We start from the raw sequence: 16260 nt of genomic DNA, 5'->3' as shown, positions 1-16260 counted from the left end.
AGTCTGGGATACGAGTACACTTGGGAAGAGTTCAACAATTGGTCGCCACCATGGCGCGGCCCTTACTACCCACTGGAGCAGCCGATACCCCATTTGGAACAGACTTTCCAGTCAGCCGATGTTATATATGGGTTGGAAGAAGAGGAAGCACTGGCACCAATGAGGAATTTATTTGTGGAAGATGATGACATGGACTGTTGTGTCATTTTCAAGGAGGAGGGAGAGGAAGGACCTTCCATACAAGCTGTAAGCCGAGGAGCATACCTCAATAATTGGACCATCAGAACCACCAGAGCCCGAAAAGCCTCGGGGTAGCAAGGCTGAACAAAGTATCATGCACTATCTTTCATTTTTACTAGTTGATTTTCTTTTCGTATTTGTGAATTTTCGCAATAAGATCTTCAATATTCAAAACAGTTATGGAATTTAGCAAAACATTTTCTCTATAAATCTTGCTCTTATTATTTTTCTCTCATTACTTTACTCATATAGCATTACTATTACTTATCTTGATGAACCAATGATTGTGACATGCAATGATACAACGCAACAAATGGACATAGATTCAGAGGAAGATGACATACCAGAAGAGATTGTTAAAGAGGTTGAAATTTTGAGAACAGACCTAAGTCCAACCTGGATGAGACCGAGATTGTTAACATGGGAGATACAGAGAACATCAAAGAAACGAGAATCAGTGTCCACTTATCGCCATTAGAAAAGAAGGAATACACACAATTTCTAAGGGAATATGAAGACATATTCGCTTGGTCGTATGATGACATGACTGGTCTGAGTACATCTATTGTGGCTCACAAACTGCCAACCGATCCAACATGCCCGCCGGTAAAGCAAAAGCTCAGAAAGTTTAAGCCTGACATGAGTCTGAAAATCAAGGAAGAAGTCACTAAGCAAGTCAAAGCCAAGATTCTCAGGGTAGTAGAATACCCAACATGGTTAGCCAACATATGCCAGTACCAAAGAAGGACGGGAAGGTCAAAGTCTGTGTCGACTACCGGGATCTCAACCTGGCCAGTTCGAAAGATAACTTCCCCTTGCCAAACATACACATCCTGATCGACAATTGTTCCAAGCATGAGTTGCAATCATTTGTAGATTGCTTTGCTGGATATCATCAGATCTGGATGGACGAAGAAGATGCTGAGAAAATAGCTTTCATTATGCCGTAGGGAATGTACTGTTACAAGATGATGTCGTTCGGCTTGAAAAATGTAGGGGCCACCTACATGAGGGCCATGACTACCATTTTCTATGATATGATACATAAGGAGATCGAGGTGTATGTAGATGATGTCATCATCAAAATCAAGAAAGCCACTGATCACATGGAAGATTTGAGGAAGTTCTTCAACAGACTAAGAAGGTACAACCTAAAACTGAATCCCGCGAAATGTGCATTTGGGGTTCCTGCCGGAAAACTACTTGGGTTCATTGTAAGTCGCCGAAGAATAGAACTAGATCCATCAAAGTTTAAAGACATTCAAGAATTATCGCCGCCAAAGAACAAAAAGTACGTGATGAGTTTCCTGGGAAGACTCAACTACATCAGCCGGTTCATAGCTCAATCTACTGTCATCTGTGAGCCAATCTTTAAGATGTTGAAGAAGGAAGCCACTACCAAATGGACTGATGACTGCCAAAGGGCCTTCGACAGAATCAAGGAGTACTTGTCAACACCGCCAGTTTTGGTCCCGCCCGAACCAGGTAGAACCCTATTACTCTACCTTGCAGTGCTAGATGGAGCGTTCGGTTGTGTTCTTTGGCAACATGATGAAACGGGGAGGAAGGAACAGGCCATATACTATCTTAGCAAGAAGTTCACCCCTTACAAGGCCCGGTATTCTATGTGAGAACACACATGTTGTGCTCTAACTTGGGTAGCTCAGAAGTTGAGGCACTATTTCTGTGCCTATACCACGTATCTCATATCAAGGATGGATCCGTTGAAGTATATCTTTCAGAAGCCCATGCCCACTGGCAAGCTAGCCAAGTGGCAAATCCTGCTGAGTGAATCGACTTTGTCTACGTAACTCAGAAATTAATCAAGGGACAGGCTTTGGCAGATCATCTTGCCGAGAATCCCGTGGACGGAGAATACGAACCCTTAAAGACGTATTTTCCTGATGAAGAGATATCATTCATAGGAGAAGACATTGTAGAATCCTATGAAGGTTGGAGAATGTTTTTCGATGGAGCAGCAAATTTCAAAGGAGTTGGCATAGGAGCAATCCTAGTGTCAGAAACCGGTCAGCATTATTCGGTGTCTGCCAAACTCAGATTCCCTTGCACCAATAACATGGCTGAGTACGAGGCCTGCATCAGGACTCAAGATGGCCATTGACATGAACGTCCAAGAGTTTCTAGTGATCGGGGATTCAGACTTGCTTATACATCAGGTCCGGGAAGAATGGGCGACCAAGAACTCCAAGATACTCCCTTATCTACATCATATGCAGGAGTTGAGAAAGAGGTTCACAAAGACAGAATTCCAGCATGTCCCCAGGGTCCAAAATGAATTTGCCGATGCATTGGCTACCCCTATCATCCATGATACAATATCCAGATAAGAACTTTATTGATCCCATTCTAGTAAAGATGCATGATCAGCCAGCTCATTGTTCTCATGTCGAAGAAGAAGCAGACGGAAAGCCTTGGTTTCATGATATCAAGGAATACTTGGCAAAAGGGGAATACCTAGAGCTCGCAAACGCTATTCAGAAGTGCACGCTTCGAAGGTTATCCAACAATTTCTTTCACAATTGAGGAATCCTTTATAGGAGGACTCCTGATTTGGGATTACTAAGGCGTGTCGACGTAAAGGAAACATCTAAATTACTAGAAGAAATCCGTGCTGGGACCTGCAGGCCACATATGAATGGCTTTGTCTTAGCCAAGAAGATACTCTGAGCTGGTTATTTTTGGATGACTATGGAAACGGACTGCATCCAGTATGTCTGGAAGTGCCACCGCTGTCAGATACATGCAAATATGATAAAGGTTCCTCCAAACAAGCTTAATACAACAAGCTCACCATGTTCGTTCGCCTCTTGGGGAATGGATGTTATCGGACCAATCGAACCTGCCGCATCAAATAGGCACAGGTTCATCCTAGTGGCAATTTATTATTTCACCAAATGGGTTGAAGCAGCATCGTACAAGGCAGTGACTAAGAAAGTTGTGGTAGACTTTGTCCGTGACCGTATCGTTTGTCGGTTCGGAATTCTAGAATCAATCATTACTGATAATGGTTCCAATATCAACAGTGATTTGATGAAAGCCATGTGTGAAACCTTCAGGATCAAACACAAGAATTCTATAACCTACAGACCTCAGATGAACGGAGCCGTAGAGGCCACTAATAAGAATATCAAGAAGATACTAAGGAAAATGATAGAGAAGCATAAGCAGTGGCACGAGAAGTTATCATTTGCTTTATTGGGGTATCGCACCATAATCCGCACATCAACCGGGGCGACTCCCTATATGCTGGTTTATGGTACATATGCGATCATTCCTGCCGAGGTAGAAATTCCTTCCTTGAGAATCATACAGGAAGTAGAACTCGACAATGCAGAATGGGTGAAGAGTAGTTATGAGTAGCTAGCTCTTATAGATGGAAAAAGAATGAACGCAGTTTGCCATGGTCAGCTTTATCAGAACAGAATGTCCAGAGCTTTCAACAAAGGGTCAAGCTGAGACAGTTCACACCGGGGCAGCTAGTGTTAAAGAAGATTTTCCCGCATCAGGACGAGGCCAAAGGGAAGTTCTATCTCAACTGGCAGGGTTCGTACATGGTCCACCAGGTTCTAACAGGAGGAGCCCTCATACTTGCAGAAATGGACGGAGAAGTTTGGTCGAAGCCGATCATTGCAGATGCAGTGAAGCGATACTATATGTAATCTTTATGCTTTCCTTTATGATGTAACTTGAACTACGTCTGACCTGATTCCCGTTTAAGAGGGGATACGTAGGCAACCTCATGGGTTCGGTCACAATGCAATAAAATTTCCGTTTCCCCGCTATTGGAAACTGGGGCAGAGGACCCTCAAAATTCCAAAGCCGATTCCAGCCATTTATCATTAACAACCGTCAAAAGCAGCAGCCCAGTAAACTGGGGCAGAATTTTGAGGAGGACCCTCAAAATTCCGGAGCAAGAGAAGTTGTAATTTCTTGAACCACGTCGCAGTCATAGGTTCATCTAAGGAAAACTATTCTCGATTATGTATTTATGTTATATTTTTTTTTACTAAATCATGTATGTCTGTTACCAAAGTTGCTTTGCTTAGCAATGCTACCCCAATGATACGCACAGTATCACCGGAACAGAGCCGAGCAAGTCAAGTAGAGCCAATGGGAATACGAACTAACCTCCCCCCTTTACAAAACGCACGATTTTCTTTGGATGCAGGCACTTGAGTTGCAAAATCATCAAATATAGTATACACTCACAAGACTCACATTACTCGGAAATACTACTCTCAGAACTGTTGCACTTACTCACAGCTTCTATCCGCAATATCCCCAGCAGACACAGTATCCTCAGCAGTCGCAATATCGCAATCCGCTATCAGCTAAGAAAACTCTATTGTCATTTGCCATTTTACTTCCTGCATAAGGCTACCATTCTGCCTTCCGAGGTTAAGCTCTACCTCCATCTGCATTCTCTGCATTGTATAAGGCTACCATTCTGCCTTCCGAGACTAAGCTCTGTCTCCATCTGCATTCTCTGCATTGCATAAGGCTACCATTCTGCCTTCCGAGGTTAAGCTCTACCTCTATCTGCATGGCTGAAATATCGCCACTTCATTTATACCTTGCATCGGCTGAAAGATCGCCGCTTTATTTACATCTGCATGGCTAAAATATCGCCGCTTCATTTATACCTTGCATCGGCTGAAAGATTGCCGCTTTATTTATATCTGCATGGCTAAAATATCGCCGCTTCATTTATACCTTGTATCGGCTGAATGATTTCCACTTGCATTTTATCGGCTGAAAGATCGCCGCTTTATTTATACCTTGCATCGGCTGAAAGATCGCCACTTATTGCATTTCATTGGCTGAAAGATCGCCACTTATTGCATTTCATTGGCTGAAAGATCGCCACCTATTACATCTTATGGGCTGAAAGATCGTCAAATTGTCCAAAGGCGTCATTGTTCAGAGGCACCATTTTCATAGCCCGAGAACGCCATTTCATGGCTTGAGGACCCCTTTTTATCTTTTGCATATCATTATTCAAAGGCGTCATAGTTCGGAGGCGTCATTCTCATAGTCCGAGAACATCATTTCATGGCCTGCGAATCCTTTACTATACGCTTCATGGCCCAGGATGTCATGGTCTAAGGACGTCATCCTAACCGTCCAAAGATAGCATTCATGGTCTAACGAGAACTTGCATCATGTTTAAATTTTCGCACAATACATATGGTTCATTTGCAGGTAAACCGGCGAGCAACAGCCGTCTCAGCAGGAGCAATCCCGCTCCAGCTCCCGCAGCCCTATTAGACTTTAACCATCCATCCTAACCCAAATATCGCGTCTGTCTTGGAAAATCCCCATCGACATATTCCGCCGACGGATCCTGAACTACATATGGCTTGATTCCTGTAAGACCAGGGATATGTAGGCAGCTCAAGATCCAGAGCTCGGTCAAATTCTTCAAACCACTCCGTTCGGTCAAACTTGAACATCATATCTTTACCCGATAATTCTTTTATCCTTCCCGGGTAAAAAGGGGCAGTTGTTGATACCCAATTTTTTCCTGTATATTTTTATATGCAAAATACTTTTAAAATAGCAGTTATATTCATATATAGCAGTTATTGTCCTATTTTATCAAGAAAAACCCAATAATTATCCCCAAAATTATTATTTTGGGTGATTCACTTATTGTATTCTCATATTTATATTAAAATATAGCTGAAATAATATTTTCATATTTTTACAAATTTGTTTAGCATTTTTAAAGATAAATTGCATATAATTGCAATTTTAGCCTATTTTAAGATTTAATTGTATTTATAATTACAAATTTGATTCCAGTATTTTTAATTTAATACTTACATATTATTAGTCAATTTAGTACCTTTAATTTGTTTCCAGAAATCATTTTACTATTTTTTATAAAAGAAAAAGAAAAAAGTGGCTATTTAAAATCTGGCCCATTTTGTTTAAATTATAGCCAAAATTGGTTCCCCTAATTGACCCAATTTCGGACCAGCCCAATTCCATTTAACCCAACCCTTAACCCATTTAAAACTACCCGACCCAAACCCCTTTTAATCCAGGTCGTTGATCAATCTGATCAACGACCACGATTTTCCCTTTCCTTTTTTAATCCGCCCACACCCCTAACCCTAACTCATTTCATTCTATCAACCACCTCTGGATACCCCCCCTCTCTCAAACTCTCTCGAAGGTTCTTGAAACCCTAATCATCTCCTACTGTCTTCTACCTTCAGCTCACTGGAATCCATGGCCTCTCAGGCCATGGATGGCTTAAAGTCATCTCCCTCTTCTCTTAAACACTTGGTGTTCGAAATTTCAAGGTCTGACCTCAATGGTGTCCGTTCATATCCTCTCTGATTCAAGGTTCTATGGCCTCTCCGTCCTTACTCCGGAATATCCAAGCATTATGAGCCTATTTTTGACTTATCCGACTCAGATCAGACCTTTTCCAAGCCTTTCTCGCTTTAGGGTTCCTCTAAGACCCTAGCTATTCGAGGTTTTCTCTGATTGTTTTCTTAAATTTGTTCTATATCTGTGCTCTACTTGAGTTTTTAAACGTTTTCCCTAATTTTTCTTTCAAAAATTACTTCTTTCCGATTTACGATTTTTCTGAAAAGCTTAAAATGTTTCTCTGACTTTTCTTCTTCTTTTCTTTGTGTGTATTTTCTATACTATGTTCTTATATTTTTCTTTTCTACCACGCATGTTCTTCTACTGTGTTCTTATGTTTTCCTTTATCATGCATGTTCTTCTGTGTTTTGTTTTTCTACTGTGTTTTGTACCATGCTCGCATGTTTATCTTGTTGTATTTTCCTATATGTCTTTTGCTATGCTTTTCCAGTATTTTTGTGTTCTTCTACTGTATGTATTTCCTACTGAGTTCTTAAGTTTTGTTTGCCTTCTACTGAACTCTGTTTAAGTCCCTTCTAAAAGGTTTTCTTAAACATGTTTCTTTTACTGTCGTGACTATTCTCTCATTATGCTCCTACGCTCTGTCTGCTTTGAATATTATTTGTATTTGCTTTTCTTCTCATGAGATTCTGAAAGGAAATCTCTGAGCCTGGTGCCTCCTCATCTCTGTATTTGACTCGAGTCGAAAACACTAGAATTTGGAGGTTTCCTCCGAGTTCGGTCATATGATCAAACTAGGGTTCTGTTTGAGGACCCTTGACTCTTTCAGACTTATTTCTGGGTCTATGAACTAAGTGTGAACTTCTTTTTTTGCACACAATTCTGATTCTTCTACACTAGACTCTTCTATTGAATAGTGACAAATTTCTTCATGTTTAACGTGTCTGTGTGCTTTTAATAAGTTTAATTGATTGGTACTGATTTTCCTTAAGTCGAAATCCTTCCCATCTTTCTGACCTGGTTCATTCATACGAAATCCTCAATTTCTGATTTACTAGCCGTTAACTGATTCCCTTTCCTTATTTGCACAAACCGTGTACTATCAATACTTTGTCCTTAAATAAACCTCTATGTATTTACCCCTCTTGTACTACTCTTTGATTGACCCCTTTCCATAATTATTTTGCCCGTTTGAAATCAGAATCCCTTAATTAAAGGGAGACCTTGTGTAATTGATTTCCAAACTTTTTTTCTTACCTATTTCTACTTGCTTTCTGCACTATAAAAGGGCACGACCCTTCTGCACTTTAGGACACCTTCAATTCAATACTTCTACACTTCACACTTCACAATTCTCTTCTAAACTCATAGCATTCTGATTGCTCGTTTGCAGTTTGGCTTTACAAGACTACTGCTTTCTCTTTGTTTGTTTTCTCTGAAACTGGTATGTCCTAATTTTAGTTTCAGTATCACCCCAATGTGTTTACTTAAAGTTTTTATATCCATGGCTACCTTACTACGTATGTAGAGTTCAATATTTAACTTAATATGCCTATGTTCTACTGCCTGTTTCTACTGTGAATCTTTGCTCCCTACCCCATTACCCTTATGTATTTGTAAGTGGTGACTTAAGGCATGGCAACATGAGTTGTTGCCCATGACTTGAGTTCTTAACCAGTGAGGTCCTAACCTCTAACAGGCTGGAGGGTGTGCCAACATATCCCATTGCTGAGTATGCCCATCAGCCTGTTTCTCTTGTCTTCTTGCAAATTCCCTACTCCTCTATACCCCTATATGCACTGATTTTTAAGTTGTTCCCTTTTCCCCATTTTCCCTTTTAGAATTTCACTTCTGCATTTGCACTCTCTCCTAGCTTCTAGGTTCTGCTCCCCTCTTGTGAGCCTTGACTTGGGACCTTGAGTTCCCTCTGAACTTGGACACTTGAGGGTTGGCTCTTCCATACTGCACTATGTTCTTAATCTGGTAACATTTGGGTGTGAGCACTGCGCGGAGTCCATATGAGGCTCTTAGGGAACTCTAACACATCCAAAGATGAGAGAAAGGCTTTGGATCATGATCTTTAGAGTTGGTTCATCTCATATTTCAGACATGGAGTCTGAATTAGGCTCCCCTTGGTTGTACTTTTATTTTTCTTTTCTTATTTCATTCCGGGCTGTAATAACTTGTAATAACTATTGGGGATGGCTAGTGAAAAGGGAGGGAATTATGCCTGCATTCATATAGATATCATGTTCATAGGGAATCATTATACTTCTGCACTTCTGCATTTCATATAGATATCATGTTCATAGGGAATCATTATACTTCTGCACTTCTGCATTTCATATAGATATCATGTTCATAGGGAATCATTATACTTCTGCACTTCTGCATTTCATATAGATACTATGTCTATAGGTTTCTGCACTTCTGCATTATATAGAGACCATGTCTATAGGTTTCTGCACTTTTGTATTATATAGAGACCATGTCCATAAGTTATTTCTGAAGTTCTGCATATCATATAGATAATATGCCTATAGGACTTCCTGCAATTTGCATGTGTATCTGTCATTAAGCAAACCTGTTTTTCGGAGTTAAATAACTAACTGCATATAGATGACCTGCCTATAGGATTTCTATATGTCAATAACAATGTTTTTAAAGTCAACAATGCCTAGAAATCATGCCTATAGGAATTAACAACCTAGTATGAAACATTTTCGTTCACTTATAAGTCTAAAATCGGCAATATCATTGTCCAACATCTGCAGAATCTTTTGTCAAAACTCGTCTTCCCTGAATAACTGATGACCTCTTCTAAAATTAGTACACTTAATCTTTTCTAAAACTAGTAGATATCATGCATATAGGTTTCATCTAACACTTAGGCAAGCCTTAGGATAAAAGTTATGACTGCACCAGTTTTCTTTGTTAATTATGACCAGCGGGCAGGTCTAAGTCGGACTTCTTATCTGCAAATATGTGATAAATCATCCTGCTTTCCCCTTTTAAAGTTTTATTCAGACCCTAATCAGTACATGCAAGACATGCTAAACTAGATGTTTTTCTTTGATTTGAGGAGGTTTATTTGAGCCATACCTGTTTATGTGTTTTCCCAATACTTGCTATACATGTTTTGTTTGTCGCCTTAGTATTTTTATATTTTGAAACCACATATAAGCCAACTTTTCCACTATTATAGGATTAGTAGTCCCAAGCACCTCCAGGGCTATTAGAATTGGGGCGGGTAATAGCATGCAATAAATAAACGAGACTATTCCACGCTTTAACACCTTAACGGGGAGGGAAAGGGTAGATATGGATGTGATGACCACGCGATAATGTCACATGTAACCCCTCATCGAGGAGCGATTACCGGACATTATGTGGGGTGATCCATATTATTTATAAACTTAGGACCCCCCCCCCCTCCCCTTTCCTTTACTTGTTTATTTCGTTGTTTACCTTTCAAAATTTTAAACCGTTTTTCTCAAATTTCAGCTTGCCTTTCACTTCTTTTAATTTTATCTATTTGCAACCCTTATGTGAAAACTCCCTCATATTTGAAACTCTTATTTGCTTACTTAAAGTCACAATTATAGTATGGCCAGGAACCACACTAGTGGATCCTGAGGGGTGCCTAACACCTTCCCTTCGGGATAATTTCAAACCCTTACTCGATCTCTGGTTTTCCTAAATCAAACTCTTCTTAGTGTCCTAATGCACTTTAATCATTAGGTGGCGACTCTTCTTTTTTAATACCCGTTAAAAGAGTTGTCAATGTCATAAACCCTATTTCGATAGAAAAAAAGGGGGTGCGACAGAGCTTAAATGATGGTTATTTGCATGTATTTCGTATTTTATGCCTTCTAGGAGATGATTCCAAGTTGAGAAGATATTTTGGAGTTAAATCGAACAATTTGGAGTTTTGATGTCTGAGTAAAAGCTCAAAAAATTAAATCGGGATCGCGTTCGAGAGTCGAGGACCAAGTCTGGATATCAAAAGGTGAGAAGAAAAATTTACTCTGAGAAAGTTGCACTACCACGCCGCGGTGCGCGGGGCGTTAGTGCAATTTTTCTGCATAGTGAAAAAATCAACCCTCTGAAGACCCTCAATAATACGGTGCATGGGGCGGCTCATGGCATGACACGCTTGTGTATTTTTGTTGTTCAATTCTTCCACTTTGGCTTGGAAAGGGTAGTTCCATCCGGACTCGTCCTATATGGTATAAATACACCAAAAATACGTTATTAGAGCACTTTTGACTGAGGGAGCTTTTGGAGAGTGTTGGAGGTTTCACGACACAAGAATTCATCATTCCTCCACCAATTCAATATGAGAGTATGGATTGTAATGTTGGATTAATGTTTTCTATGTTCTTAAACTTATTTGTGATGAATATCTTCATGATTATGGAGTACTTTACCTTAGGGTTTGACATAATTTGATAACTTGGTTAATGTTTATGGATGTGACTATTATTTAATTGGTTGAATCTATTGGAGGAGTTTTAATATTTGTTGTAATTTTATTCTTTATAGTGTTTAATCAAAAGAGAAACATCTTATTGAATGTTATTGCAGCGTATGTCTTAGTTTATTTTAGGTGATTCTTTGAAGTAATCCAGAGAGCTTTTTGAGTTACCATTTAAATTAAAATTAAGAAATATTCGCACGAAGTTTCTCTTAGATCATTCCTACCAACAAACTTCTTGCAGATTTCATCGCTCTTCACATTAGTTTATTTGAAAGGTTTAGGTTTAATCGAGAGATGAATCTAAATCGGAAGTATAATCTAATCACCTATTGAATTCGTAAGAATCGATAGAATTTTAAGAGTAAAATTTAACAGTGTCAAATCCAGGATAGAAGTCTTGCACCTATTATGTCAAAACTCTTATTTTTCGTATTGATAATAACTCATTGCTCTACTCTCTAGTTTTCTATGATCAATTATTAATTGCTTTAATTTTAGTAGTAAATATAGTTCGTAATCATTTCAAATCAAGTATTGATTATTCTGAATAGTAAATAAGCCAGAAATTACTTGAATACTATTTGAATCCAATCCCTGTGAAGATAATATTTTACTATACTATCTTTGACTAGCAGACATTAATTCGTATTTTGTTTTGCGCTTGCCAGAGGCCATCAAGTAGCTCAATATATCTTAGTGTGTTATCACCTATAAGCATATGGTAACTAGCCTTAGCCACCGTGCCACTCTTGCTCGTGGAGGTTGGCTACTTCTCCCTTCTGAATGTGATCATAGTAATATGAATTTAACGTTTGAGGCTCTGAGCAGTACAAAAAATTGCAAATAAACTAGCAGTCACAGCACACCATAAAAACCAATCATTTTATGTTCTAAATCTGCTAAAGTTTTAAGCAATATAAGTAATTTAACGTAAGCAAATAAGTGCAACAAGTCATATCATCTAATGATTTTTGGTCATAAAGACTTTCTATTGTATATATAATTTATTCCGCGAAGTAAAGCAAAGCAACAAGAACTTTATTATGTAATCTAATCATTGACTTGAGGAAGAAGCCTTAACTCACCTCTAACCGAATGTTCAAGTATATCCTTTAAAAATCCTCGTAGCCAACGTTCCAAAATCTATATTTATGAAGTTAAAACCATTATCTTAGTCAATCTTACTCAGCCCATCTTCTCCTTCAAGTTCATATACAACCATTAATGGCTTTTTTCACTTTTCACCCATAATTCCCACATATTTTATAGTATCTAGACAAGATCTGTCCTAAAGTTACTAACTGTAACACTGGTACATGAAACTTACCTTAAATAATGCCTCCATAAACCCTAGGTTCTGGGTCTTGAAGAACTCTTTGATTTTTGGGTGGAAACCTAGGTTTCAGGAATTAGAAGGTGTTAAACGATGTTAAATTCTTATTTTCCTAACTTGAATCTTTTTGAAAACTCAGCTTGGGTAGTGTAGGATGATCGTGGCTTAACATATCCTTGAAAGGGATAAACCCTAACTCTTTAATGTGTTAAGAATGAGAAAGATATGTTTTTGGACCTTTATAAATCTGGGGTAACTGTTGTCATGGTTGAAATCCGTGGCCATAGTTGGCCTAGTCCTTCAAGCCTTCCTCTATGGTACTTCCATGGTCAACTGCCACGGTTTGAACCGTTGGCCATGGTTAGCATAGGGGTCAAGTTACTGCACTCTTACCTTTCAATAAAAGGTCATAACTTTTGTAGAAATATTCTAATGACAAATGATTTGAAGTTATGGAAAGTAGACTCAAAGAGATTTTATTTGGTACGTGGCTCGTAACTCTATTCATTATATATCAGGAGGAGATACGATCCTCTGAAGTTAGGACATGTGCAACTATGTTCAATTTCTTCTCTTACACTTTTCCAAATTATTCCGTACTGCCTTTCCCCTCTTCTAAACACGCATATTGGCTCTCAAACGTAGGACTTAGGTATTATAAACCTTTAAAACTTTTCAAATACACGTGTGTTCAACTTAGAGCCTTTCAAGAACGTAATATCTAGCGAAAATTTTCCTGTGCATTACATACATGGGGAATAAATATCTCATTTTTTTCATGTTCATTTTTTACTTCTAATTTGGTTCAAGGTTTAATTCAAATCACATCAAATCTCCATCAAATCGTCCCAAAAATTAAAATTCAAACTCCTTAAAATATATTCAATATATTCCAACAACACCACTCAAAATAAATTCCAAAATTAAAAATCTAAATTATCAAGCTAAAGCTTAAGCTAACTTCAATAGCTTACAATGAAAGTTTAGCTCCTTGTAATTCATTATAGTTTAAAGTAGTCGTATAAGAATTCCACATTCTTTTGTCCTTTTTGGTTAGTATAATCTTAATTTTAGCGATATAATTATATACGATTGTTCTATAGCACCTAATGAAAGGGAAAAACGAAAGAGATAATGGAGAATGGTGTAGTTTAGATAGTGGTGAGAGAATTTGATGCAATTTTTTTTTAGCGCTTGATTCTCAATTTTAGTAGAATGTTGCCTTCCTTCTCACTTCTGCGCACATATTGTGTTGCTATTTACTATAGTCTTATGTTATGTGATTTTTTATTTTTATTTTTTGCTAATTGGATACATGAGGGAGAAAGAGGGGAGAGGGCAAGGTAGACTAAAGAGAGAGTTAAACTAATATTAGTAGCATTGTACTAATATTAGTAGAATTGGAGGGCAAGTCTGGTGCTAGCAACTGCGGTAATTCCAGCTCCAATTATCCCATTTGTGGAATTACACTGAATTTATTGTTGTTGTAGTTATTGGGCTAATATTAAGGGGAAGTTTAGCCATGTAACAAAAAATAATTACCCACCCCTGCCCATCCCTTTTTCCCTCTACCCATTTTTTTAATACCCAACAAAATAAAGTCAAACTAAGCTACTAAACCAAGCCAATTCAAGTTAAGCCAAGCCAAGCCAAGCCAAGCAAAATCAAGCTAAGCTAAGTCAAATGGATAAAAGAAGTGGGATTGGTAGGATGGGTAATTAGTTTAATTGGGGGGCATTTGTATCTATACCCACTTTTTGTGTCACATTTTAACTTGTGCCCGCTTTGCAAAAATATTGCAAGCGTACCCACTTTTTCGCATAACTTCAGCACACGGAGCTGAAGTAGCAAAGACAATCACGCAACACTTCAGCATTCTAGTAGTTGGGCCTAAAGTTCAGCTCTAGAGCTGAAGTTTTTGTTTTGTAACTGGAAACTTCAGCTCTAGAGCTGAAGTTTTTGTGTTGTAACTGGAAACTTCAGCTCTAAGCTAGCTTGATATTTCGTTAGATAGCCGCTATAACTTTGGTGATTCTCGTTGAGATTTTTAGTCATAAAGTATTTGTTCATGCTTATGAGTAATTTATCTGGTAGTAGGATCCTGTTGCAGTTTGCTGGAAGCCATCCAACTCGTTGTTTCTCATTATTATATATCACCATTTTGTCCAGTAGAGAAATATCTGTAGATAAAAAAAACATCAAAAAGTGAAAGATTAAATGCACAAAGAACTTGGATACCAACTCTTATCAAAATCTAGTTCCCTTTAGTATTTATGCAGATAAAGAACTGCATTTTCTCTTCACTTTGTTGATACTACTATTCCATCGTTATTTATAAATGTTAAAACACAACCTTGCTTTCTTCTGGTGAGGTACTGAAGGGGAGGAGAAAGGGAGCTGAAATTGTTTAAAAAGTGTGTACAAGTTAAAAGTTTTAAAAAAAATAGGTATAGATTAAATGGGGGCGACCAAATAGGGCGTCCCGTGCAATTTTTATTTTAATTGGGTACGTATATGTTGTATTTTCAAATGGATAGAAAAGGGCAATTGTTTTAAGTTCAATGGGTATTTTGCCTATATTGCTCTAATATTAATAGTAATGGGCTTTACTATTTTGACTCATGGGCCGGCCGAATCCAACCACGTGAGGCCCACGACTAACTTGGATTGGGCTGAAAAGCCCCAATGTGCTAGAAAAATGTAAACCCAATTCATCCAACTAGCAGGCTGAGTTGGACCGATCACAGGCACCGGACGAATCAAGCCTTTTTGACTGCTCTCTACTCCTAATCCTCAATTTAAATCCTATCCAAGGAATTAGAATCTCATTTTATGTCATCCTACACGCCGAGGCCGATACCTCTCATAATTAGGGGAAACTTAGTGCTTAAAGTCAACCAATTATGAAATAACATTATACATTCAAAAATCTATCTGTGAAATTTCTGCATAAAATCAAAAGACTCCTAACCTATTACAATTTTTGCCCCATTAAACTCCCAACCTATCATTTACTGTTCTCCCTTCAGCAATTTTTCCCTCACAAATTAAATATTAATTTTAAACTAGATTTGAGATAATGAGTATTGAGGCCATCTAAATTGTATGATAGACTCTAATTAATACTATTAGACTACAGTATAAACCTTGGTGATAACTTGGGTGTACTCAATAGGACGGAGTGACGGAGGTAGAAAAACAATTTAAAGAAGTAGGTGACATTTTTTAAGTAAGAAATACGTGATTTAACCCATGTAGGTCTCATCAAGCCCAAAAAGGAAATTAAATTAAAGAACATCTCGTGTAGCATCAATATCATACATATTTGTATTTATTCTGTAATGAGTCTATGGATCAATGTCTTGAGATAAGTCCAGACAGATCAATAGTGTTGCCTCCAAACACTTGAGCCCAAATAAATGGATAGCCTGGTCAAATGGATTATTAGATTTAGTAGGGCTAAAACGACACATCGTGTCACACAAATGAGATATCTAAATTATTTTGTTTTTCCATCTTAATTAATTTTCTTTTTATGTGGGGGGGGGGGGGGAGGGGGAGAGGGTAGGCTTGGTGGACCATCATGGGCGAAGCTATTGATCACCCTTCGTCGAAAAATTATACTACGTATATAGATAAAATATAAAATTTTAGAGGTATATGACATATATTGAACATCATTTATCGAAAAAAAAATTCATTTCTTTTAAGTTTGAACACCCTTAGATAAATTTCTAACTTCGCACTCTAGACCACGTATAGAAGGAAGATCGTCAAGGAAGAACGTAAAATGGTACAAGAGTTGCTTAGAATGATGAAATTGTAAGAGTCTTAATATATCAAG

At 38.2% G+C, this 16260-nt stretch overlaps 1 pseudogene; it reads left to right on the top strand.

Annotated features, from left to right (window-relative positions):
- The first annotated feature begins 13775 nt into the window (after positions 1-13775).
- Positions 13776-13863, top strand: LOC142162512 (18S ribosomal RNA; annotated as a pseudogene).
- The last annotated feature ends 2397 nt before the right edge of the window (positions 13864-16260 follow it).

Source organism: Nicotiana tabacum, chromosome 7 (assembly GCF_000715075.1).
Source record: "Nicotiana tabacum cultivar K326 chromosome 7, ASM71507v2, whole genome shotgun sequence".
NCBI classification, from domain to species: domain Eukaryota; kingdom Viridiplantae; phylum Streptophyta; class Magnoliopsida; order Solanales; family Solanaceae; genus Nicotiana; species Nicotiana tabacum.
Note: the sequence above shows the minus strand (reverse complement) of the source record. Positions and strands in the feature narration are given on the sequence as shown.